The sequence below is a fragment of the Maylandia zebra genome, linkage group LG7, assembly GCF_041146795.1.
Source record: "Maylandia zebra isolate NMK-2024a linkage group LG7, Mzebra_GT3a, whole genome shotgun sequence".
NCBI lineage: Eukaryota > Metazoa > Chordata > Actinopteri > Cichliformes > Cichlidae > Maylandia > Maylandia zebra.
Genome location: NC_135173.1, coordinates 24,983,385 through 25,010,843, shown reverse-complemented (window position 1 = coordinate 25,010,843; position 27,459 = coordinate 24,983,385). Strand labels below are relative to the sequence as shown.

Here is a 27,459-nt window from a genome sequence, read left to right as displayed (position 1 = left end):
AGAGCTAAAATTTCAGTAGTGTGTGTGAGAGCGTTTCAGTTGTGTGAGAGCGTTTCAGTAATAATGTCCCTTACGGCACCTCATATGCAACAGACTGGCGACCTGTCCAGGGTGTACCCCGCCTCTCACACTAAGACAGCTGGGATAGCGCCAGTGCCCCCCGTGACCCTGAAAAGAATAAGCAGAAGCGAATGGATGGAACACAAACAATATTGCTGCTATTTATGACCATCCTCTTAATTATCACTAATCTTGCTTCTGTGGGTTTTTCTTTTTTTTTTTTAGTAATTTTTTAGCTAATAGCTAAAAGCTGAAAAGCTAATGATTATATAGTGAAGAAACAGAAAAATTTAATAGCTATAGGGCCAGATTTTTTTAAGAGTTTGTGGTGTGAAAAACAAAAGATCCTTTAGAGATATGTTCATCAGTTTGACAGAAATATGCTAATATTGGTCTATGCCTGCCTGTTACAAATTTGCTTGCTAAACCATTAACATAACATGCCATGGATTCACGACCCCCAAAATGTTTCATATACAGATGAAGTATTATTCATTAGTAGCCAATATCAGTTAGCAATGACAGTTTTCTTGGGTGTTTTGTTTTGTGTTATTTTGTGATGCTTTCAGTTCTCTTGTGTAGAGCTACAACAAATGGACCTTGTTAGCTGCTTAGAGCAGAAGTGGACAACCTCTGCTCCTTTCTTGTCTTTTTGCTTTTTGTCTCTCTTATTGACTCTTGCTGTACACAATTATTTAAAGTGTTTCCTTTGTTTCATCACATTATATATTCATGTGCAAATGCCTCTCTCTCAGTCTCTCAGCCAGAGCAAGTTAATGTGAATCTACATTATTTATCCCTGAGCTGAATGAAGAGTTCTAGCTTCCCCAATTCACTGGAATATTACTTGTCCCAAAGTGTCAACACAAGCTCGGTTGTCGACATAATTACATCACATTATTAAATAGCCTAGCGTCATGCCTCATTCAGTTTTTGCATTTCTGCTTGTCTTTCTCTCATTTTATTAAACCCCATACTTTAATATTTCTTCAGTATCCAAGTGGCAGTTACTGATACTTGTCTAAAAATGTCCCCATCCGCAGCCTAAAGGTTTAACATTTATTTACATCACCTTCCAAATGAACAATTACTGGTGAAGGTAAAATTTGCCAAGCATGGTGGGTGGTGATTGTGTGCCACACCAGTAATCAAAGGTAAAAATCTTCTCAGATTAAAGCAAGCACTTGCACAGTCTTCGTTGTGTCGATGTGCTGTCAGCTCAGCATGATGATAAATGTTTACGGCACTACATTAAGAGGAAATTACCTCTTTTTGCTAGAGGCCAGATCATTCATTCACAGGCGTAGCATGCCCATCGTCAGCCCTGTCGTAAATTAGTTTGCACCTTTCAGTAGGAAGAAAGGTGGGGAGGATTAGGAAGATCAATCTTTCAGACGGGCAGTTAAAATCATTATTTGGCTTCCTGCAGGACACAGGTTGCGCTAAGGAGTGACAAATTGTACCACACTGTCATAAACATCCCTATTCATGGCAACCCTGGGGTACGGTCGCTTTGTGTTCCTCTGTATGGAGATGACCAAAATAACATAGGGGAAGAGAGGAGACTGAGTTAGTGAGGTTATTAAGGCTTCTGGACCTCCACAGTTATTCATAAGGAGAGAACATAACAAGCCCACTGTGGCTTTTCTAGCCAAAGATTTACAGTGTATTTTAAAAAATCCAGCCATATCTCCACAGAATCTATTATTTTGACTCCATCTCCTCTGTCAAGGTTGGGAACAGAGTTGAATGAAAGTCTTCCTCAGGCATTGCTTTGTGCATCATCTGTCTAAAATTAATCACAATTAGTTTGTTTTAAAGATGTTTTAAAAAGTCTTCATCGCTCTGTGACTGACAACGGTTGCATTCACGTTTTGTTTTTTTTTTTTAAAGTAGAGATTTGGGTTTTTAATAAATATAGATCTAAACACTTTCCACACTGATACAATTCAGACCCACAGCAATCACTGCTCGGCCACATCATCTGTTTGCTAATCCAGTTAATCTTTCCATTGGCAACTGTTCTCGGAATGATGCTTTCCCTGTTATTTTAGGAGAACGATTAAGCATTGTGGAATTAACAATGGCTTAACCTCTTCACAAGATTCCTTTACATCCCCCTTGCAGAAGGCTTGGGAAAGTTTTCAATGCGGAGCTCTCCTGCTCTTGCTTCCTGCAGTGAAAACAATGTGAACCAAGATGTTCGGACCAATTACCAGATATAATTCACTGCACAAATGATACTGGGAGAAAAGGGCCTTTCGTCCTCTATTGTGAAATCTTGAATTCTTGTTAAGCGTTTGTTTGGCTGACGTGAATTATCTAGTGTTGTCCTTTCAGCACATAATACACCTTGTACTGTACATGCTCTGTGAGATATGAGGCACACAGTTCTTGTTAAATAAAAAAGCTTAATTATTGGTAATTAAGCTTTTTTAATTACAAGTAAGATCAATTTCCCTCTTTTGTAGCTCAGTAATGACTCATTCCAGGAAATCAATTGATATATTAAGAGGGCAACAGTAAAGTTACTGGAAGGACTTAAAAATAGACCAGATATTTTGCATACTTTGCACAAAGCACAAACCCATAAATTCAAATTAATGCATGGCGACTGGGCCAAACCTCTATGAAAGAATATATGGATCAAATTTAATATATTTGCTGTGTACTGTAGGTTACTGAGGTTTGCTGAAACATGCAGAGTATCTAGTGTCCTTTTTTTCACGTGAATACAGCACAGGCCTATCATTACTGTAATTACTGCACTATGTCATCATGCTTTGTTTTTGGTGATAGCCACACTGTTGAATGATGAGAATAATACTTTCTCATTTAAACAAGATGTTTTTTGGATTAAACTTGTGTGAGGAGGAACTAGCAAGATGGTGTTATGTTTCAACCAGGCCCACAGCTTCATGCTTGAGATGGATTGCATCCCAAAGACTGGTCTTTGTCAGTCCATATATCAATAGATTGCTCAAGCGTACAGCTGAAAGCCTCTAAATGTTCATCTATATAAATGTTCTAAGGCAAACTGAGATCCATCCAGTCTTCGATCAGATCAGGCTGTGATCAATAATCTGCAGGCATTGTGAAATGATGTAAAATCATGTCAGATGAGGCCAGTTTGTGCAGCCTGCTTTCTGCTTCAAGTGATCTACTCATTTTTACCTCAGGACTTAATATAGTGTATGCATGTTTGTAATATTTTTGCATAACTCATTCTATCCACCCAGCTGTCTGTAGTAAAATATAATTTTTATTCTGTATAAGGATAAGATAAGAAGAATTCATAGATGTTGTGTTAACAATATTTGTTTTTGTAAAAGTAGTCACGAAGCAGTAAAGGACTTATCGTGATATTATGTAAGTCCATGAAACAGAAGTTAGTTCACATAAGAAATTTCTTTTGCATTGTCACCCTCCCTTAACCCCAACTAGTCGCAGCAGATGGCCGCCCCTCCCTGAGAATGGAAGTTTCTTTCTGTTAAAAGGGACTTTTTCCTTCCCACTGTGTGCTCATAGGGGGTCTTCTGATTTCTCTGTATTATTGTAGGCTCTTAATTTTTCAGAATAAAGCACCTTGAGCCAACTGTATAGATAGATAGATAGATAGATAGATAGATAGATGGATAGATGGATGGATGGATGGATGGATGGATGGATGGATGGATGGATGGATGGATGGATGGATGGATGGATGGATAGATAGATAGATAGATAGATAGATAGATAGATAGATATTTGTATTTCTTGCTGCTAAATTGTTTACAGTTGGTATATCAGAGCAAAGCCATTTCTCATACAAGAAGTTATGTGATCAACGCGTCCTGGTAGAATATTTACGATGGTGGCTTTAAAACAATAAATGATGTTAACAAAAATTTTCTTCTCAGCCATGTATATATTATATTGGCATACATTGCAACCCCTTTGAAATGGAGTGTGATTTGTTTGGTTGTTTTGTTCTCTTTTTATAACAGTTTATAGAGCTTTTTTTAAAGCTTATAAGAACATAAGCTCTTCATAGTGTTTTAAAAGAAACTAAAAAAATCAGGTCACATCTATGTTGATAATCAAGTTATGAATGCAGGCGATAAAATAATTTGAGTATTTTCTCCCTTTAAACTAAACTCTGACCTGGACATGGAAACAAGAAGTATCTGATTTCAGTGTCGAGAAAAGTATCATATGTGTATGTAGTCCAGCTCTATTAAACCTCAAGAGAGCCAAACCAGATTCTCTTTCCCTGAGGTGCATAAAAACTTCTCTCTCTTCTTAGTTTTGTGCTGAAATAATCTCTGCTGAGAGCTGAGGGGCTGGAGAGGGCTTAGGATAAGTCAGAATGACAATTAGTGGAATGACACATCTTGACACATCAGACCTCCAAACACCCACTAATGAATCATAGGAGCATGTCCAGAAATAGCCCCTGCAGCCCCCGCAAAAGAACAGCCGAACGCCTGTGTCAACTCTGTTTTGCATCCTAACCTGAAACGGTATCCTTAAGCCATTTGTACTTTACGAGGGAAAGCAATCCAACAAGTCATCTAATCTACATCTTTACACAGCTTTGTCCCTATCCTCTCATATATCAGGTATTTTAAGCAGAGGACCAGCGACTGATATTTTGGATTTGCTCAGTGAATTAATCAGAAAACAAAACAAAACACTTCTATCAATAATGAATTTCACAGCACTCTTAAAGTGGCATTAAAGCAAGTCGAACATCCTACTGATGCTTACAGAAAACTCAAACCTAAAACCCCAAATGCATTATATCTGACACACTCACTTACTTTTAAGCAATAAATTGCATAAAGATACCAGATGTAGCACAAATGATACAAATAAATCCAAATTTATATTTTGCTATTTTTTTTTTTTTTTGCATTTGTCAGAAGGTTCAGGTAACACTAAGCTTTTCACATTTAGAGTTCTTTAGCAATTATTTCATGGTTCACACATTTAAGGGCTAATATGTGGACATGCATGTTAAGAAGTCCTGCCTGTCAGTAGAATATTTCAACACTGCTGTCAGAAGTGAAATACAAGAAAATACAATATTCGGTGACACAAGATTATATGCGACTCATGAGATCGCCTTACCTTACCCGCATCATCTATCAGTAACCATTTAATTTGTTTCAAAATGGATTAATAATTCAAATGTTTCTGTGGTTCATTTGTTATATACAGTGAAACAGTCGTTGATGACCACTGTTGGGGTTGGTGTTAGTCCCTCTGCTGTGTTCGTTCCTCATTTATTATGTAAGAGGCTGCTGTAAAGGACCAGCAACAGGCTTGTGTGAATGCATAAAATACAAGGCAGATCCCCTGTGCCCATGCCACACTGCAAGCATGCCCCTGTATTAGAACTAAACATGGAAGGCTGTTTACATTATTCTAAGAACCTCCAAAACTGTGAGGGGGAAGGGCTATTTCACGTCAGTGTAAGAGTCTCTACCACATCTTTCTGCATTCTCCGACGGTCTGTTTAGCTGCACAGACCTACAGCACCCTGTCTCTGGTTTAAAAGTACTAGTCTTTGGTGACTTTCCTGGTTAGGAGTCAGACAGTTACCATAAGAATATCAGTCAGTCACATATCATATGAACATATTATATTCTCATAATATGTGGGGGGATGAAATTATAACCACAGAGAAGGCAATTCTAATTTTTCTTGCTACCTTATTTTAATCGGAAAATGATAAATTTTTACAAAAACAAAAAAAAAAAGAAGCGCTTGCATCAGTGAACTTTATTAAAAAATGTTTTTTAAAAATGTACCAAAATACACTGAAATGCTTTTCTTGAGTACAGACGTCCTATTTTCCACATTATATCTGCTGGAAAAGGAATGAAAACTTTGCCAAAGCCCAAATGTTAAGAGATGTACTGTTATCAAGCTAAACTTCCCACCGTTTTTGTATCACTTGCAGCGCTGATGTGATTTAGGAATATAGTACTAAGTAACAGTGGCTGTTTTTCTTTGTGTACCACAAAATAAATATTTACATCAACAGTGATACACAACTAAATGCTATAATGAAGGCATTTTCATGCACATTTACACCCCAGTATTATTCAGGAGGCTCAGTATTTCCATTTGGGCCATGAAAACAGTGTTTCCCATCTGGTATAAGCTCCCTTCACAATTATGTGCTGGGATAGGCTCAGGATATCCTAATGTTATTTTGCTGTCACACTAAGTTCTCTATCCATAATAATATCCAAAGTATTCAGCTCAATTATGTGTGCTGAGGTATTTGTGATTAGGATATGAATATGCATATAAACAGCTTAGCCCAAAAATGACCTCAAATGGAGCGTGAGCTGGTACCCAGCATTTTCTCTGAGTGACTGTGTTCTTTCGTGCAAAGTCATTTTCAGTGAAAATTTCCAATCAGCTTGACTTAATAGGCCCACCATGGATACTTGTGATTATAAACAGGCTAATATTTTCATGCTGCATATTTCTTTACTGATTAATGTCAGGGCTTTCACGCTGATATCAAAGTCACATTTTATGGATGATTAATTTTCTGCTTAGATATTGAGCAATTTATACATATAGTCAGAAGTCTGAAACTATACAGGCTCAAAACACAATCAAATTATTTTTCAATTTGACAGCTGTCATCATAAATCAGTTAAAGATGGTTTGAATCCTTTTTCCCACTTATTAATGTATTGCGATTTCAGTTATTGAATAGATAGATAGATAGATAGATAGATAGATAGATAGATAGATAGATAGATAGATAGATAGATAGATAGATAGATAGATAGATAGATAGATAGATAGACAGACATAAATGATATGAATATATGAATATATGGAAAATGGCAAAAGATAGTGCTTTCCAATCCAGGGCTCAGGGTCTTTAGGTTATTTCTGAGAGGTCACTATCAAATGAGATCTGAATTGATTTCTTTCACATAAAAATGTGAGCAATATGGCTCTAAGTTTAGTCAACGATTTCTTCTCTAACCTGGCGCACTCTACATCATGTAGAGGGTTTCTAAGCAAATTGCTGTTATTTGTTAAACTTCTCCCAGAGGAGGAGGGGGGTTGGACAAATGCTCATCTCTGTTGGATCAGAGATGGGATCTCCTAAAATGTTATCAGCGCCCCTGGACCCGAGAGTTATAGCCTGTGAGGTATGTCTCATAATCGGTGCATTTTGAATAGGACACATGCACTCTGTCTTGTGATAACGGTTGAATCCTGGAGCGTTCGTGCCACGCATGCACCGCTGGAGCGCACGAACCCAGTCGCACCGCCCTCCTGTCCGCCTGCTGCCGGGAGGAGCTGAGGAGAGAGCAGACCGGAGCGCAGCGGTACCTTAGGGATGTGGCAGCAATGTTTTATGCTTAGAAATAACCTTCGAAATTGGCAAAGTTTGTCTTTTACTAGAGCTAAAAGAGAATATCAAACCGCGTGTGAGAGAAAAAACAAATGTCCATCGGTCGTTAGAGAAATTTCTTACGGTGCCTGCCCGCCTCCCTGGGCTCTGTCGTAGGAGATTACGAAGCGCATCGGAGCCGGTGTCCGCGCCAGTCTAACCATCAGAAGATAAGAAAGAGAAACAAAGAGAAAAACAAAGAGGTCGTTGGCTCTGCAGAGCCCCCGCTGACACCTGCCTTCGGTCCACGGTAGAGTCTGCCGGTGTGGAGGTGAGTGCAGATGTCATGTTTGTGGGATGTTGGCTGGTTTGATATCCAGTTGAGGTGACGGATGCTGAAGGTAAGGCCACGTGGGTACACTGATAACTGTACCAGCACGCTTGTTCTGGTTCTTATCAAGCTCTGCACAGCATGTCACCGAGATGCGAACCAAGTCATAACTTTTGCACATTACAGCCTCCCTCGCTGCACAGGCGTCACAGCATGTGGGGTTGCGTGTCTGATAACATCAAAAATGCAATAAGTCACACTCGGAGAGCGTGTGTGCAATTTCTATCCAGCCTAGCAACCAGGCAGCACCAGAGGGAAGGAGTTCACATCTTTAACTGTCTTAAAACACGCTGTGGGAGGCTTTTATTTATTTATTTACTATCTTTTTTTTTAATCTAAAGAAATCACATAAACATCCGTGACATACGATGTCATAGCTTCGGGCTGTGCCATATTTAAAAGATCATGGCTCAGAATTCGGTAATATTGATATTAGGTTAATAAACCATAGCCATCTATTGGAATATCAAGCACGTTTTAAATTGTTCAAAAATGTAAAAAATCTTCTACAAAAGGCTTGTTGTTATGAAGGTTTGGTATTTAAAAAAAAACAAAACACAAATTATTATTATAAATTAAATGTCTTTGGACTATTTTCTGACCAAAGTAAGAAGTTTGGACAATTTCTTTTGTGTGTCTTCTTGTAAACTTCTTCACATTTTAAAGACTTAGTCGTTGTGTAACTGTAGTATTCAGTAGGTTATATAATTACATTTTAATTGGCTGAAACTGTTCTGCAAATCAAAACAGCATCTGCATCACCTGAATAATATAACTCAATAAAAGGAGCAATAAATATGAATATGAGTGTATTATTTCAAAGCATGAACAACTTTGTCACATACTATGATATCCACAATATGAAAAGCACAAGATGCGATTGCACTTCTGAAAGGCTGAATTAAAACTCTAACAGTAAGGCTTCACCAAAGGCATGCATTGTCCTTAAAGTCATCAAAGAATTGCATCATCTGCCAGAGTTGCTCATGGCCTGCGGTGCGAATGACAGCTCCATGGCTCATCTGAAAGGCCTGTAGCAAAACAGCAGCTCATTACAAGAGCAGCGGCTCGGGCTTCCTCTGGCGGGAGGCTGCTGGCTCATTAGGGGTCACAGAGGGGCGAGTCTCCCACTATGAGCTGCAGCTTGTTACCACGGCACTTTGTGAAATCACTGGTATTTGGAATGAATTCATTTTTACAGAAAAACTGAAGAGACGCACAAAAACCAGTATAAAACTTGTGCTATAAATACAGTAGCTTTCAGTTTAAAGCTACAGTAAAAATGAACAAAACCCCAATGTGTGTACATATGTATGTATATCTATATATATATATCTATATCTATCTATCTATCTATCTATCTATCTATCTATCTATCTATCTATCTATCTATCTATATCTATATATATATATATATATATATATATATATATATTTCATATATAGACACCTCTCTCCTAAATCCCTCCCATCAAAAAAGCATGTCTAATATATGTGAAAATAAAGCCGATGCGATTGGCTTCACAGAATGTTCAACCCAGTGTGCGACTATCTTTATTCCATTTGTATTCTTTATACTTCTTTATTTTACTCATCTGATCTGGTCTGAAAAGACCTGTAATTGGCCAGCCTGACACTACATTTTTCCTCAAGTCTGAAAGTAGAGCCCAAAGGAGGAGAGAGAGTCGACTTCTCTCTAAGGCCTCTTGAATAACATATTGCTTATCCCAGCTTTAACAAGGCATCTTTGGTCATGGAAGTAGGCTTTGAATTAGATATATGGAACAACAACAACAACAAAATAGAATACTTCATCACTTCATCATGACATTAAAAAGAAAAATAAATAAATAAATAAATAAATAAATAAATTATCCACTTACATACTGCAGGAGATGGTGCTTCTGATTGTCCAGTCCTCAGTGTAAATATGTGAAGTAGGACATTTCTGATTATTCAGTGTATAATGTTGCAACTGTTATCAGCTCGAAAATAAAATAAAAAAAACATTGTCAACCAGAAGACAGCAGAAGAGACAGGGCCAACTCCACAGAAGTCATCAAATAAAAATCACAGTGTACATACATTTACATAAGCTGTCTGACTGGTCACTGACCCACTGTTCAAGCCTACTACATGAAGACTTCATGAACATAAACTTTACACTGCCCTGTTTGGTACAGTAATACTAGGCAAATCTCACTCTTAAGTGTGAGCATGGAGTAGAAGTCTGGCTAGAACCAACAATGGAACTACACCCCCCCCCACCCGCTCCACTCCTCCGCCTCCACCAGTTTATAAAATGACTAGACTCCCAAAAAAAATGAGTCATGCTTTTACATTCATTTCTACTGTCCAAGCAATTTAAATAAAGTCATACTTCTTTAAAAGGATAGAGAAACTGTGTGCTCAGGCAGAACGTAAACCTAAAATGCTCTAATCCTTTCTGCTTTCTGAATGGAATTACATGCAGGCTTATTTCTGTTGCCTTGCCACAGTTAATACAGACGTTCTATGTAGTGAAGATGGAAGTGTCCATCCTAGTAAGACATTTACACTTGAATCCATTCTCAGCTGTTTTTTTCCAAACATTGTCGGTATAACTTCACTCTTACTATAGCTTATTTGAGAATTTTCTAGAACTGGCAAGCGCAACTGAAAATGCTGTGAGGATATCCCTCCTATCGTTAGACTGTTTTCAGCTTCCAAAATAAAAGAAGCACTAATTAGATTTTTAAAAGAGTAACTTTATCCCTGTGTAAGATGCACTGAACTTTTAGCTGTCTGGAGACACTGAAAATTGCCACAGCATCCGCTCAGATAGTCTGGGCAGCCACTCACTTGATTTATCCGTGAAAGGTTAGACAAATGCCATAAATAATTGTTAGTCTGCCTCCTGACCATACTATTCCCCCTAGTGACTTACCATGTTGATTTTCTGAGGTGGCGCAGGTCATGAATTTCTGGGCAGCTCGAATCTATTGGACAGCCACTGAGCTTTGCTGTGACATGAAGGATGTGAGGCGTAAGCGTTGGAGTATGAAGGCTGCTTCAGTGATAGTGGGATCTTAGCTCTGGTATATGTTCAGTTGCTGTGAAGAAAAATCTTAATGTCAGTGCAATGACTGAATGACTGAGTTGCTGACTGGTTTCCTGGCTGGCTGAATGAGTGAAAAAATGGACTTTACTTACAGCATGCTTAACATCGATGCCAAGATTAGCACAGGAAGGAGATGAAACACTCTAGGCATGAATCCAGACTGTATATTCATACACTCAGAGATGCACTGATGTTGCTGTCAAGTGCTTAGCCGGTTCAGTGAGCATTGTGATGCAAAGCTTGAATATCATGTTTATTAAGAGAGGAGAGGAGGGGTCTCTGGCTGTGGGTATAATATTCAGCCCCATGTGCTCAGCATGTTTTCTTTGTTTTGTTTTGTTTTTATATCAGAGTGTTTAATTGAATTCACCTTAAATGTTGGCAGCTGTTCCTGGAGTTAAATGCAAAATTGACGTTTTATTTTAAATTGTACAGGACTTGGATGAATGTATTTAAACCTTGTATGGTGTTCGGGTCTGTGAGACCCGTGTTCAGTTTTTTTCAAAAGAAAAATTAAACAATTAATTATTTTTTCACGTGTAAATGTGTTGTGTCTTTCCACTCACTCCACTTGATTATAACTGATTTATTTATAACATTTTATATAAAAGAAAAACGAGAAGCACATTAATTCATAAATGTGATCTAACAAAGGTAAAGGGAAAAAATTAACCATGTTTGCTGTTCATATGTCTTGTAATTGGGATGAAGTAAACATCTGTTGAGTAATTTAACATAAAATTGTTTGATAGTGTTAATTTGGAAAGCCAAAACTCTAGCGGGTCCACCAGACCCATGAACACTGGCTGAGTAACAAAAATACGAACACCACACAAGGGTTAAGTTGCATGACATAAAAAAAGTCCCAAACAAATTAAAGCTATTTGAATTGAATCCACTTGTGGTTACATGTTTTAAAAAATTTTTTCCAACCATAGCAGAAAGAGTCGGCTCAAGAGTTGGGAGTTTGTCTTGTAATCGGAAGGTTGCCGGTTCGAGCCCTGGCTTGGACAGTCTCGGTCGTTGTGTCCTTGGGCAAGACACTTCACCCGTTGCCTACTGGTGGTGGTCAGAGGGCCCGGTGGCGCCAGTGTCCGGCAGCCTCGCCTCTGTCAGTGTGCCCCAGGGTGGCTGTGGCTACATTGTAGCTTGCCATCACCAGTGTGTGAATGTGTGCGTGAATGGGTGGATGACTGGATATGTAAAGCGCTTTGGGGTCCTTAGGGACTAGTAAGGCGCTATATAAATACAGGCCATTTACCATTTAATGTGACAGTACTGAGCTACAAAATAGTTCAAGCAAGAACAGCTTATTAAATCCATACCAGGAAAAATACTTATACCTATTAGCTGAATTAAGTCTTATGTTTGGAGACTGACCCGAAACTCAGTGAAGTGTTCTTTTGCCTTTGTCCTGTCTACAACTATTTTCCTGCAGTTTTTCTCCTTGTGCTGCTCATTTATTATAATGTGACTTCTGGCCCAGTGGTGGCCAAGAAGAGTCATGCTCACAGTTTATTGCTGGATTTAGATTAATGAAGATAGACTATTCATTTTATAGGAAAATTTAGGTATTTCTAAAACTAGGCCCATTTTCTGGCATTTATCATGGTCTAATATTAGGGGTGCAACGATACACAAAATTCACGGTTCGGTTCGGTTCGATACTTTGGTGTCACGGTTCGATATTTTTTCGATACAAAAAAATGTTCATGCATTTTTAATTTGTCATTTATTAAAATTATAAATATATATTTTAACTCAAAAGTACAGTTTTTAAATTTAACCCTAACCCTTGTGCGTGTTTTTTATTTTGACAGCGAATGCGCACCTGCGGACCACTTATGTGCAGCCCTGGTTATTTAGCTCGTCATATTGCAGCCACAGAAATTCTTTTGTCCATGAAACCATAAAGCTGCACTTTCTTTTTGCCTTATAGTCTGATTTGTCATAACTTCTCCGTTTTGTGGTAAGCTTTTCTTTGGCTGTCACTTCTTCACCCTGACCTGTCTTATTTGGCTCAGCAGAACTGAAATGCTTTTACACGCTCACTCACATAAGCTCAGCGATTCTCTGCGCGATCAACCTCTCACATGTTTAAGCTTGCTGCGGGAGATTTCACTTGTCATGTTTGCATAGTAAGCTAACGATTAATAAGACGATGTCAGAGGAATTGGTGCAAATTCAAACGCGATTTCAATATGTCACATATTGACAGTGGATCACCGATGCCAATGACATAATTACCCAGGTACATTTCTGAAAGAATGCAAAAGCATTGACATATGTTTTTCCTACAATAGCCCGACGGGCAGGGAAGAGATAGATTTTGGTAGCCCGACTGAAAAAAATCGCTAGCTCCGGGACGTCGGGCTAGCGATATTGCAAGCCCTGTATCTGATTGAGGAATCACTCATCTTTGGAAAAGAGAGTTTATTACAGAGAAATGTCTCTTTCCAAAATAAAAGCTATACTATCCGCTTCTTCTGGGCTATATTCTCAGCAGCATAAGGAGAATCATGTGCTAACAGCTGTCTAAATGACTCGGCTAAAGTTAGTAGCATGCTTGCTTTTTTTTGTCTGCTTCCACTTGTCTTTGCACTGGGATGATGTCGGCGTAAATGTGCAGTCATATTCGTTGTGTTCCCACTAGTGCTTTCAGGTTAATCTCGTTGAAATGACCTTAACGCCACAACACGGCAAATCTCCGTTAACGAGCTACCGCAGATCGCCCCGTGCATGGGGCTAGACGGCCAACACGTTAACGAGCTAACTGCGCTAACACACTAGTTCCCACCCATGTAATTGAGCATTGCATGGCACATCCAACATACTGTTTTACTTTAGTCCATGACTCGCTTACCTTCAGGGTCATACGTCACATGAAAACCAAAATAATTCCAAACGCCAGATCTGAATGAGGGTGGGGGAGGTGCCCTGCGCTCTTCCTTCTGACTATGCTGTCTGTGTGGAGCGCTCAGTGGATCTGCGCTCGACAGTGCAGCCTAGGCGGAGTAGTCGAACACAGATTCACTGAGCGCTCAACACAGACAGCATCGTCAGAAGGAAAATTGATAAAATAAATTACAAATGTTGTATTGTTCGATACATATGCGTACCGAACCGAAAGCACTGTATCGAACGGTTCAATATCGATACGAATATCGTTGCACCCCTATCTAATATATTACATGGACCAAAAAACCTTTGGAATTGGTTCTATATTGCGTGAGATAATTATGACCTCAAAGTCCTGTCAGTGTAATCCCATGGAACAGCTGTCCATGTCAAAGTAAAGGTACTTGTTTTTTGCAGTGACAGGCTCAGATTGTTGAGCCAAAACATCAATATTATGGAAAGCATTACTACAGAGATCTGTCTAACATATTTCAGAAGTCAAGCTCATGTAGAAGTCTTGCTCTGAAATCTCACAGGAGTTGAGTTGTTGCAGGAAGACAACAAGACAACAAGAGTTGCAGAGAGCTAAAAGGCTCTCTGCAAAGAGAAGTGGAAAGGTATGTGTATATATATATATATATATATATATGTGTGTGTGTGTGTGTGTGTGTGTGTGTGTGTGTGTGTGTGTGTGTGTGTGTGTAGAGAGAGACTACAGTAAAGTCAAGTTAGAGTAAAAAACAAATCGCATGTGGCTACTCTTTTTCTAAATTGTGGCAAACATAGCAATCAATACTGGTTCAATATCCTATTAACAACTTACAAATTTACAAAACAAAAAGAAATACCAAAATTTTCTTTAAAGGATTTATCTGTTGTGTTTGGAATATAGTCATCACCCAACAGTGCCTCTTTGTAATTCTGATATACAGCCTATTGGGTTTGGCTTGTAGTACCATAATGTATAAAACATTTAATTCTAATTAAAACTGTGCATATTAAAAATCTGATGTAATGACTAACCATACTCTTATACTCATCAAGTCAATAAAAATAACCTGAAGTGTATTGTCTCCCAATTATCATTTGACAGTATAAACCCAAGGCAACAGTTCTTCACAACAACACAGATTCCCATCCTAATGATAGTAGTGTTTACGTATGAACCCAAAACATGTAACCCTCACTGCTCATCACTGCCTTTGTTACCTGTTGAAGTTGTGGCTCTGGCTGCTGAACTGGGGTCAGCATTCAGCTTTATTATCACTTTGTGCTCTTGGCTAGCTTGGCTAGTATGTTAGGGTACTGTCTGTGCATATGCTTGCAAAGAGCTCAAGTTATGATTGCAGGACAATACAGTTGCTTCCACCCTTAATGCTGTTTGCCCTTTATCATTGTGCTATTGTGCTTTTGTGCAATAAAAGTAAAAGTAATGTCCATATTTCCATTCCTGAAAAACTGTAGACCACCCCACTATTACCCCCGTCCTGCACATGAAATGAAATCAGATGATTGAAGCAGAATGAAAAAGGCAACTTTGTTTGATGTTTTTTTGCTTTCTACGCATCCATCATGCAGGTAACTGAGAAGCTTTTCTAATGCAAGTAACAAATTGTAGCTGGAGTGTAATTAGTAAATTTTGTACATTAACGCATTACATTACTGCTCTACTGAAAAATGTGATTACACCCAACGCTTGCTTCATAAAATGATGTGAATACCAAGGAGCAAGACAGCATTACACTGTGGGGAACATCATCTACAATTTTCAAACAACTGCTAGTTTGTTCAGAAGTGGAACCTCAGTCGTTTCAAGGGCAAACTATTCTGTAGGCACTCTGCTACTGTTATTGTTACCAAACATTCACAACGAAGATATGCATGGGTGCCAGTAAAAGGGTTTTTTTTTAAAAGTAATGTGTTCTAAGTGGAAGGATCACAGAGACTTTCTGTCACAACAACATTAAACATGTTTGCTGTGGACCAGAAACTATTTTAATATGTGAGGTCTTCTTTCCTAAAGTTGAAATTGATCAAGAAGTGTACAATTTCTTTTAGGGATATAATCATTCTAAGCACATTAACGAGGTAAGATTATGAAATTTTCTAGTCAACATGGAACCTCTTGTGGGGGATGTTAAAATGTGTAGCACAAGCATGAAAGACTTTAAACATTGCACATAGCTAAATTATTTTTTCAGGTTAGTCAGCAATTTCATGTACTTACTTTGTCACGTCTCTAAATATTCATTTTTTAAATGCATCAGGTCTGTTTAAAGTGTATGAAATTACTTTAGCGGTGTGTTTTATTCTAACAGTTAGAGAGCATTTTAGAGAGCAGAGCTGAGATGTAATATACAGTGTATTAGAGTTGTAAGAGACTTCTTGCTATCTCTGATAAAGACCGATAAAGATGATAATGGGCACTAATGTATTGCTAGACAGCAGCACCGAAGTGCCGAAGAATCAAAGCAAGACAGTGAATTCCCTTATGAAATATGCATCAATGACAATGAAATAAGACCAAAGGCAAGCTGTGTTTGTTTGGAAAATAGGGTGGAGTGCTGGTTGAAATAGGTTGCATAACCATACCATATTGCCATTCCTTTTTTGAAAATCTTCACACCAGCTGCTGATGAAGACACAAGCAGCTTTGATCAGCAAGAGTAGGTGCACTAACATTGACAGTGCAGATGTGGACCTGAAGGCAACTGACGCTGCCTGTCTTCTTGATTTATTTGTTTATTTATCCTAAAATAGTTTTATTGCTATACATTTCTGTTTGGAAATTCAACCGAGGTAAATATTTTAAAGTTGAGTTTGATTGGTTAATTTCGTCCTAAGAAGTTTTGCTTTACTTCCCCACACTTAACAGTTAAAACTGTTAAAAGTGGTAAAAAGTATCGTGGGCCAGCCTGTTTTTTTAATATTCCGAGTGAATCATTTATATACAAATGCTGCCAGTTTATGCAGGTGTTATGCAAAACACATTCCAGGACACATTAAAGCTTTTATGAACTGCTTGTAGATTTTCTCCTAATAGAGTCACAAGGATTATCAAATAAATGACTGAAGAAGTGGCTGCATGTGCTGGTATTTTCAGTTAATAGGTCTGAGTGAGCTATTAAAAGCTGCTCACTAAAAGCTCAGATTGACAAAAGGTGCAAACTGCAAAGCTCAGCATATGCACAAGGTGCCTTGGGAAGGAAATTCAAATAGCACAGTTGATGCACCTGCAATTGAAGCTGTTCGTTGCCATCACTAATTTATCAGTGTAATTTCAGGTAACACAGGTGTTCAGACAGTATGTGTAAGTCTGAAGACTTCTGCTGGATTTGATTCATAATGTGCTTCTGTAAATTTTCCTAAAATATTTTGACACATTTCTAACAGAATAATTTGAATAATACAGGTTGCTGGTTCAAGGCACACAGTCCTTTTTGGAGTTGTGTTAGGAAGGACATCTCAAACCCAAATTTAAACATGTGAAGTCACTCACTGTGGTGACCAGGGAGCAACCAAAAGGAGCTTTACAAATAAATACATTTAGTAGGTGATTGTTACACAGTTATATTTGACATCGAGTCTTTAGCAATGTAATTGACAATGACACCTGAAGCCGTTTGAATTTGATATATTTGATTTCTTTTTCCTTTTTAATAGAACACAAATATTGTCAAGACTTACATTGTCATAGCCTCCTGTTCAGGTGGAGCCCTTGTTACTTCAGTTTTTTGTAGCTTTATTTTGAAATTGCTCCATTTGTTCATCTTTTAAAAGCTCAAAGCTTTGGTTTAAATGGTTATAAGATGATAAAATTAGCATTGTAACACTAGTTCATTACTAAGTAACAACATTTAATAACATTAGTCACTATGTACCACTGTGCACTACTTTCACTGTCCAACAAACAAAATATTTTCAGTCCTTAAAGGGTAAATTTTAAGGGATTAAAGAGCTGGCCTCTACATCCCTATTCAGTGAGATTACATTGCTGGATTTAAATAAATGTCCAACTGTGATGACGCTGTTTGGAAAACTTGATGTTTTGAAGATTACCCTTAGTATTTTGGGCCTAAACCAAAATAGAAAATGTGCTTAAACATGCCCAGCACCAGGGGAGTGGTTTACATGTCATATTCTTTACACAGCAATTTAAAACAAAAAAGAGGTGCATCTAATGGTTGGAAGGATGCTTGAATGACTTGAACACATCAAACCTTAAGAACAAACCAAATCAATAACTTCTGTTATTTTTGACCTGAGTATTACATTAAAAAGCACTGATTTACCTTTTATTATTATGCCTAATGACTGATATATGAACAATATATTGTTTTTGTGGAAAGAAGATTTGATGAAGAAATCATAAATGGACACATTTCCTTTACGTAAGAGCTGTTCTACCAATCACACTGCTATCTAACTGCTTACTTGTCTCTTTTTTGAAAAATATGATTTCCCTGTTTGAATTAGTTAGAGGCCACACATACCTCCAGACCTCTTGATGCTGACAGATTTGTTCAGTTGCCAAAAGACTGATAAATGCAGGAGATTACTCGATAGCCTTTCATTTATGCCGTGTATATCGCCAGATACACACACACACATACACAGTGTCAACAGGGTGTCTCTAAGAAAACCTAATATTGCTCCTTCTGCAAGCTTCGCTACTTTAGGTACACATCTGCCGTCACCCTTTAAATTGAGCTCATGAATTATGGATGTCTGTCCCGCTGCTTCAACCCCTAAACTGTAATTAGTTTTGCCCAACACTTCTCATCATGACACACTTTGTGAGCTGCAAGAACAGAGAGGGGGCAGGGTTGAGGGGGTGTGAATACATTGTTCCTTTAAGACAGCAAAACAGGAGACCGGAGAAGAATAAGGTGGAATGAACCAATAAGAAACCATGGTTTGCAGAAGCTGTTAGTGACACCTTGATGAGGAGAGTAAGGCTGTGAGGGATAAAGAGGAAGGTGTGGTGGGACTTTTGGAGTGTGGGTGGGGGCTCTTGAGCTAGTCAGCAGATGCAGGAGACAGACTGGAGGGGGGGTGGAACAGAATAATGAAAGAAAGAATGTCCATGCGCAGAAGTGAGAACACAAAACTATTGCCAGGCTACTCACTGCCATTACAATGATTGTTTATCCCACTTTTCTGAACGCCAATTATCTGTTCCCGCATGAATCATGGAGATCATTTAGACTGGTGGCGTGCGCAGAGCACCAGCAGAGCTCCCTCACGATACAAACACGGTAGGAATGACTGAGTGCAGAGGTGCATTTACATGCTTTAGGCAGGTGAGTGTGTGCTGATTATTTTCATGATGGTGCTGCTGCGAATGAGCGACGTGGTTCGATTCTCTGCATGCTGCTCCATATGTATGTTATTCCTAGTCTCATTGTCTTAACAGAGGAATATCCGAGTGCTCTCTGGCTGTGTGTCTCTCTATCTCACACTGTGCCTCTGCTCCCTTTCAAATGAAAATCCCTGATGTCCCTGTGGTGTTCAGTATTCTGCTCCTCCACTCTGTAATTTCCTTTTGTTTTTTCCTCTTTTGCCACTGACATTGTCAAGATGTCATTATGTCTGATCCAGACGTAATAAGTCATCTGAGACATATGGTGCTTTCCATGCTGCAACAGTTAACCTGCATAGTCGTGCTGCGATGTGCAATGTTTGATGACCCAAGTTTTTAGTCTCAGAGTCATGTGCTCTGTTCATCAAATTAATTAAGATGCCTTATTTTACGTCCAACATTTACCTTTGCAAACATGGCTGGAGGCATAAATACAAAGCTGTATCATCGCGTCATATTTGTCTTGTCGTTCCAGTGAGGTTTCTTCACGTACCTCAAGCTCAGCCCCTCTTACCCTGACCTGCACTGGCTCATTCCATACATCGAAAACTTCATTTAACTTTGCAGAAGTTACCAAACAGGTAAACCTCGGCTGTCTCGCCGAGTCCTTTAGCAATAGCAATGAATTGCCTTCCTGGCCTGCTTGACTCTATTTCATACTATTGTCTGCTCATGGTGATTAACTGCCTGCGCTTGTGGCTCGGGTGATTTCTGCTTTGTGTTGAGAGCTGGGCTGCGGCCGGAGGACAGGCCTGTGAGCAGGGGACGGCTGCCAGGATTGGAGGGTCAGCTGATCAGCTCTGAGGTGCGGGAGATTTATGACCCCCCACAACAAAGCTGTGTCTGCTGAGGGACCATAAACCATAAATCAGGAAGAAGTGGGTCAGTTTGGGTCAGTGCTCATCTGCTTGCTGCGGATCTGCTCGCTGTTTTCCTAAAAGTTGTTTTTTTTTTTTTGCAGCTGACTTTGTGACATTATAAGTGACTTCCAGCCTTTGCTCTTCAACAACAAGGCCTGCTATGTTAATCGCGGTTTTATTTTCTCCGCTGTTAAATTCACTGATTTTTCAACTGCCAATCACATTTACTAATGAATTCCTGTTTTCTATTTTAAAAACCCATTAAGCTTCTCTAAGTGAATCACCCCTAATCCTTTTATTATCTCAAGCTATGTTAACACTGTTGGCCTTTAGTCTCTGCTCATCTTAATCATCCTAATTACACAATGTTTGTCTTTTAAGAGGGTGATGAGAATGAAATGGCATGGCATTGAGGCAGCGACTTGTTACTGATTGTACAAGAGGCATTATACCGTCCTCTGTCTGAATCCAGTCTGTTTGATTCTGATCGCTGGTTTGACTAGTTTTGTGATTTGTCTTCCTAAGGGCAGCTAAGGCCAAAGTGAAAAATTGATTTTCTGCAGAAGGATTAGTGGTGGGGTTATAGCTATAGGCATGCATTACATTACAATGATTTATGCGGCATCTGCACACCAAAGCAAGCAAAACAAATTCTTTATTAGCAGTTGTATAAGACTTTTATTTTACAAAAACATGCACAGGCGTGGAGACGACTGTAGTCTTTACTGTCAAGGCAGTGGGCGATGAGTATGGGAATAGCAATGAATAACTTGAAGCTGTGTTTTCGAAGTTCAGACAGCTTGAGTAGGGAGATAAATAATCTCTGCCAGGAAGGACAGATCTTAATTTATTTGTGTCTGTATTGTTGCACAAAGAGGCATTGCAGACTGCTGCTGGAAATCAAACAAATGCAAATGCTGGCTGTGGAATGGAAATGACTGTGAAACATCAGAAGTCTCTCAGTATGACTGCCATAACAGCAGGGATTTGTACTTTTGTTTACGACAACACTGATAATATTTTCTCCCATTTTAGTTTGAACAGGAATTAAGCATGAATGCAGAGGGGGCTGTGTTAATGTTTTTCACTGTTATCCTATCACCTGACATGTTTACATTATGTATAGTGTTGTCATGTGCATGTGTACGTGTTGTGAGAAGAGAAATATTGAAAAAATGTTGCTTTAAATAAGTGTACATAACAAGTGTTGCTCATATCTTTAAAATGAAAAAAAAAATCCTTTTCCAAGCAAAATGTTAATTTTTAAAATATTTGAAAAGCTACTGAAATGATTAGAGAGTGAAGTTTTGCTGCTATGATAGCTTTTATTGTCAGAGTTGCTATAATGAGTAACACAAATGCTACAGCCAAGTCTCCAGGGTCAGCTATTTGGCCAGTGATTGCTTTATTACTGCAGTCCATTCTTATAGTTATCAGTAGTTTGGATGTAGGACTTTACTGGAAAATTGTTTTCTTGCCCATTAAAACGAATTCCCACAGCAGTTTAGCAGCATTATTATATGGTAATGTACAGCTCAAAGCTGCAGTGCTTTTATGACCATCTCAACAGTGAAGAGTAAATGAGAAAAACAAAATGGTAACATGTGCACTTGGCAATTTATCATTTTAATGTGCGTTCTCTGAATAGCACACTTGGCTTGTCCCTGCTGAACACTTTGGAACCGTAATCTGGTTTTAGAAGTAGTTTACATATTTCTCCTAGGTGTACTCTTTATTTCAATGTAAAGATCTGAATTTAACTCACCGACTACAACTGAAATGAAAAAAAAAAAAAAGAATACTGAAGGATTTTTTTTCAACATAGCAGGAGAGTTTACGTTTAATGGGGGAGAATTTTCTGTCATAAATCAATGATCATCAGACCACATTGAAAACATGCACAGCACTATTCACTATTCTTGAGCTACCCTTTGTTTCTTTATGTTTTCCTTGAAAAATGGGAACTTGGTGCTGCAGTTTATTGAAACATGCAATCATACAAGGGAATACAATATGGCTAAAACAAAGTTGGTACAAGACTAATGAGCTTGAAAGTCAATATTTGTTATCGCCACCTTGTTTTTTCAGTATATCCTAATAATTTCCTTCGGAATTAATAAAGTATTCTGATTCTGATTCTGAAACTCTGTTGGACAAACTTTCTTCTCATTTCTTCAAGTAGTCTTTAGAAATAGATTCTTGAAGGATACTCTGAAGCTCTTCTTCAGATTTTGTCTTCCTTTTTTGTGTTCTCTGCCAAGACGATCCCACGCTGCTCTAGTAATATCTGGGTGGGGCTGGATGTTCACAGTGTTTCATTGTGTGCATTTTCTATCCAGGTATGCCTTTACTGCATTGGCAGTATGCTGAAAAAACCCCATTGCCAATCTGACATTTTCTAGATGGTATTACACAGTGGATTAAAATCTGATGTCATTTTTCTACAATCATAATTCTGCCAGTTTTCACAAGATCACCAACATCACTGGCTGAAAGCAGCCACAAACCATGACAGAGCCTCCACTGTGTTTTACATATAGTTGTAGACATTCGCTGTTGTACTTCTCTCCTGACTTCCTCTGTACATATTCAGCCAAAATGTTCAAATTTGGATTCTTCTTCCATTTCTTGTGGTATTTGGTATAGCTCAGGCTATTTCCTTTCCTTAAGAATGGCTTCTTGACGGGCACCATCCAACTGAGACCATTTCTGATGAGGCTTGAGTATTCAAAAATACTATTTTATGGCTGTCAAACATTGTTATCCTCTTGCCATTTCTCATGGGTTCAGCTAATGAAATGGGGACAAAATATGTTTTTTGCAGCAGGCTGCTATTAACAAAGTTCCCAATTGGTACTTTGCTATGTTTTTTGTTATGTGCAGACAAAGCACACCAACTTGAGTTAGGTTATTTTTCTTGAACAATTCATAGGTCAGTTTTGTAAGTGGCTTAACAAGCAAGCAAAACATTCTTCTGAAAATGGTTGGTTACTGCACTGAAAACCAGTCAAAAAGCAGCAAATATCCAAAGACAAGCATTGAACTTCAGACTTCAGATATCCTGGAGAACTATTGTTCAATACCACATTAGAAGTAGTGGTTCAATAATCTTTTGTACAATACTGTATATATACGGTATATGTATTACATAACATTCACAAAACTGTTGACTCTCCTCTGTACCTAGCAGGTTTCCCCCACAGAGCCTGGTGAGCTTGGAATAAAAAAAATTGTCGTGCTTTGAATTTAACGTCAGCCCTGCATCACTTCTATGGGTTTAATTCATAGAACATCATAAGGCATCATAATTTCTCCCCAGACAGCCTTGAATGAGCAATAATGTCATATGCAGCAAAGTGATGGCCTTATGCTTAGTGGGGAATAAATCATTGTGCCATTTTAAAATTACAGTGTAAGACAGAGCTGCCAGTAGTCACTTATCTAAAGAATTTTAGGTATTTTTGGACACGTTAAAGCCATGCCTTTCCAAAAGGACATTACAGTGCATTTAAAATAAGTAGCTAATGAATTGAAGTTATTTTAATCACAATTTGTCCTCAGCTGAATGGATCAGATCGACAGGTCAGGTATTATGCACAGCACAAGACTTTAAAAACCTCTGTAGGAACTGGGAGATAAGATAAATGGCTATAAAAGCCTCATTTCAGTACATTCCTGCACAATTGAGCTCAGATTTGCTGACAGATTTTAGCATTACTTCTAATGAAAGTGAAGCAGAACAAAAGGAATGAATAGATGTAGTTCAAAGTCTTCATAGTTGTTATGCTGTGATTAATGGATTTCTGTTTTAACATTAAAATTAAATGTGAAACAGACTTTACCAATACTATGCTGGGGCGATCGTGGCTCAAGAGTTTGGAGTTCGCCATGTAATCGGAAGGTCGCCGGTTCGAGCCCCAGCTCGGCCAGTCTCGGTCGCTGTGTCCTTGGGCAAGACACTTCACCTACTGCCTACTGGTGTTGGCCAGAAGGGCTGATGGTGCAATATGCCTTGTTTCTGTCAGTCTACCCCAGGGCAGCTGTGGCTACAGCTGTAGCTTGCCTCCACCAGTGTGTGAATGGGTGGATGACTGGGTGTGTAAAGTGCCTTGGGGTCCCTAGGGGGGACTAGTAAAAGTGCTATACAAATACAGGCCATTTACCATATGAAAACATTTACAATATTGCAAAAAAAAAAAATTTGACGGGTAATGTTTGCAAGATTCAACTAATTATAGCCATCACAGGCATCTGTTACCTTCTTTGATGCTGTGAATGAATTGGAAGCCTTTAAGGTATATCTTAATTTACAAGTAATTTACAATATTGAAACTTAATGGGAGTATAGTAGTTAGTCAGTTTCACTCATGAGTGCGATTACGCACGCTCAGAACAGATATCAAACTAAAGTTCCACTAAATGCCTGGACTACTCATTAGACGTGAACACACTGTGCGCTGCTGTAGAAGAATAAGCTATTAACAGCAATAAATATATAGCTATAAGTAGGTAAAAATCAATCATTAAATCCAAGAAGGCCAATCGGTGAGCTCAAAACTAAACCAATGAATCAACTCTTACTGAATACTAACATTAATAGTACTAGATCTCTCTCTTTTGTTCGTTGTTAGATTTAGTGTCATCTTCTGCATCTTAAGGCTTTGTGGCCAGCAAACCATGGTAAGTCTAAACGCATCTTGAGCTAAATTTGCTACAGATTTTAACAGAATACAGTCAGAAAAGTAAATAACGTCATGATGATAGAGAACATGTATAAAGTTAGTATACAGCTAAATGGATGATCAACAGGATATATGAACTTTATGGTGTTGTTTCTGTAATTAGATGAGTGCATAGATGCCCACAACAATCGGTATGGCTCTGTCTACAGTGAAAATAGCTAGAAAACATGTTTTTGGCATCAATTGCCCCTGAAAGAAAAAGGCCCTTTAGATTATGCTAATTCAAGTGGTCTGAGTGGTGTATGGGCTGTGTTTTTCGGTTTTAGAAAATCTAGTTGATGATGTGAGACTTTGGGCAATCACAGGTATTTTCAGAGCTTGTAAAGCAAGTATAAAGTAACAGCACAATAGCTATAGCTGAAGGAAATGTCTATATAGAAAAAGGATTCATTTTATTAAATATTAAGCAGGGTTTTTACCTGGAGCAGTAGGGATAGTATCAGTTATTTTAGCTTAGCTATTGTAATTGTCAGAAGTTTGTAACTAATTTCAGTCAAGGTTTTAATTTCTGTTTTATCAGTGCTGCAATGTTTCTGGCAGCCTTCAAGTATGTTGGTGTCCTATAAAGGTGTCCAATACTAATGAGTTGAAAGCATGAGTTTTGTTAATTTAGGCTAAATTAGCATTTTTCACATTGCAGATTTTAAGGCAAATTATACTTCTCTGCTTGCCAAATTCTAGTCTGCTGCTGAAATAAACATTTTCTCTGCTCTTGAGTAACAGTGGGATTTGACACTTTTAAAAAGAACACGTTAGCATTTCAGGAGCCAAAGTAATGCATTTTTAGCAAAAAGCTCCTCTTTCTGTATTGATTAGCAGTTTATCCATAATTTGTGCTTCAGCTTCACTGTGTTTCACTTTTGCAGCTTATTCTGAACTTACATGAACCAAAAATGGATATAAACATGTATATGAAAATAGTTGACAGCAATGAATCTTGTTCTGTATCAATACTACTTACACAGCATTCACATTCAGTCCTCCTCCAAACCTATATTTATAGATTATGAGTACGGTATTGAAAAACACACCGGAGCACTTTCAATTAAACAAATACCAGTTAAACCTTGGCTGACATTCCACCTGTTAATACAGGATTAGATGTAAATATTTTGTTTTTATAGGATGTTTTGCACACACACCTTCACAAATATGTTAATTGATTGTTGGACTAGCCAACCTTAATGTACCCTATATTGCATACATTGCATACATATAACGCAGATAAAACAAATATCTGCCTTCACACACATATGATGTCAGCCCAACCTATGCAGCTATAACAGCTTCAACTCTTCTTGGAAGGCTTTCCACAAGGTCTATGAGTGTATTTATGGGAATTTTGATCATTGGGGCGATCGTGGCTCAAGAGTTAGGAGTTCGCCTTGTAATCGGAAGGTTGCCGGTTCGAGCCCCGGCTCGGACAGTCTCGGTCGTTGCGTCCTTGGGCAAGACACTTCACCTGTTGCCTACTGGTGGTGGTCAGAGGGCCCGGTGGCGCCAGTGTCCGGCAGCCTCGCCTCTGTCAGTGCACCCCAGGGTGGCTGTGGTTACAATGTAGCTTGCCATCACCAGTGTGCGAATGTGTGTGTGAATGGGTGGACGACTGGATATGTAAAGCGCTTTGGGGTCCTTAGGGACTAGTAAAGCGCTATATAAATACAGGCCATTTACCATTTACCATTCTTCCAGAAGTACAATTGTGAGTTCAGACACTGATTGTGAAGGAGAAGGCCTGGCTTGCAGTTTGCACTCTAATTAATCTCAAAATGCTCTTTTGTGTTGAGGTCAGGACTGTGCAGACCAGTTAAGTTCTTCCACACCACACTCACTCATCCAACTCTGTACGGAGCTTGCGTTGTGCACTGGTATGTGGTCATGTTGGAACAGGAAGGGGCCATCCTCAAACTATTCCCACAAAGTTAGGAGCATGAAATGTTTGAAATTGTCTTACTGAACCATTAAGAGCATTAGGAGTTTCGTTAGTTGGAACACAGGGCCAAAGCCTCATGAAAAACAACCGCACATCACCACTGCATCTGACACGCTTGCACCTCATGATGTAAGGCTTGGATACAGTTGCTCAGCCATGGAAACAAACTCCATGAAGCTCTTAACACACTGTTCATTAACTACCCACAAGACCACATGAAGTTTGAAGGTCTGTGACTGACTCTGCAGAAAGTTGGCAACCTCTGCACACTGTGCCTTAGCATCTGCTGACCATGCTCTGTGATTTTGCACCTACCACTTCATGGCTGGGTTGCTGTCATTCCCAATCATTTACACTTTGTTATAATACCACTAATAGTTGACTGTGGAATATTATATAATGATGAAGAAATATCATGACTTGACTTGTTGCATGAGACATCTGATCACGCTGACATTAACTGAGCTCCAGAAAGCGACCCATTCGTTCACAAATGTTTGTAGAAGCAGTCCTCATCATTAGCTGCTTGATTATAAACACCTGTGACCATGGAAGTGACTGGAACACCTGAATTCAATGATTTGGATGGGTGAGCGAATACTTCTGACAATATAGTGTACAAGTGTGTTTCTGTGACCACAACAAATTGGTATGTTCAGTAACAATACCTCGACCGCAGTAGGTTATAAATGACATTTTTATAGTCTGACTTTTTTATAGTCTCTATTTTCAGTGTTTGCTGCAAAGGAATGTTCAGAC

General features: G+C 38.7%; 1 protein-coding gene across 2 annotated transcripts in view; it reads left to right on the top strand.

Annotated features, from left to right (window-relative positions):
- The first annotated feature begins 7,087 nt into the window (after positions 1 to 7,087).
- Positions 7,088 to 27,459, top strand: part of mgat4c (mgat4 family member C) — a 147,908-nt gene continuing 127,536 nt past the window's right edge. For both annotated transcript variants that reach the window (XM_014409093.3, XM_014409092.3), the window contains exon 1: positions 7,088 to 7,745. The gene's annotated coding sequence lies outside the window, so the exon portion shown is untranslated. The remainder of the gene's footprint in view (positions 7,746 to 27,459) is intronic.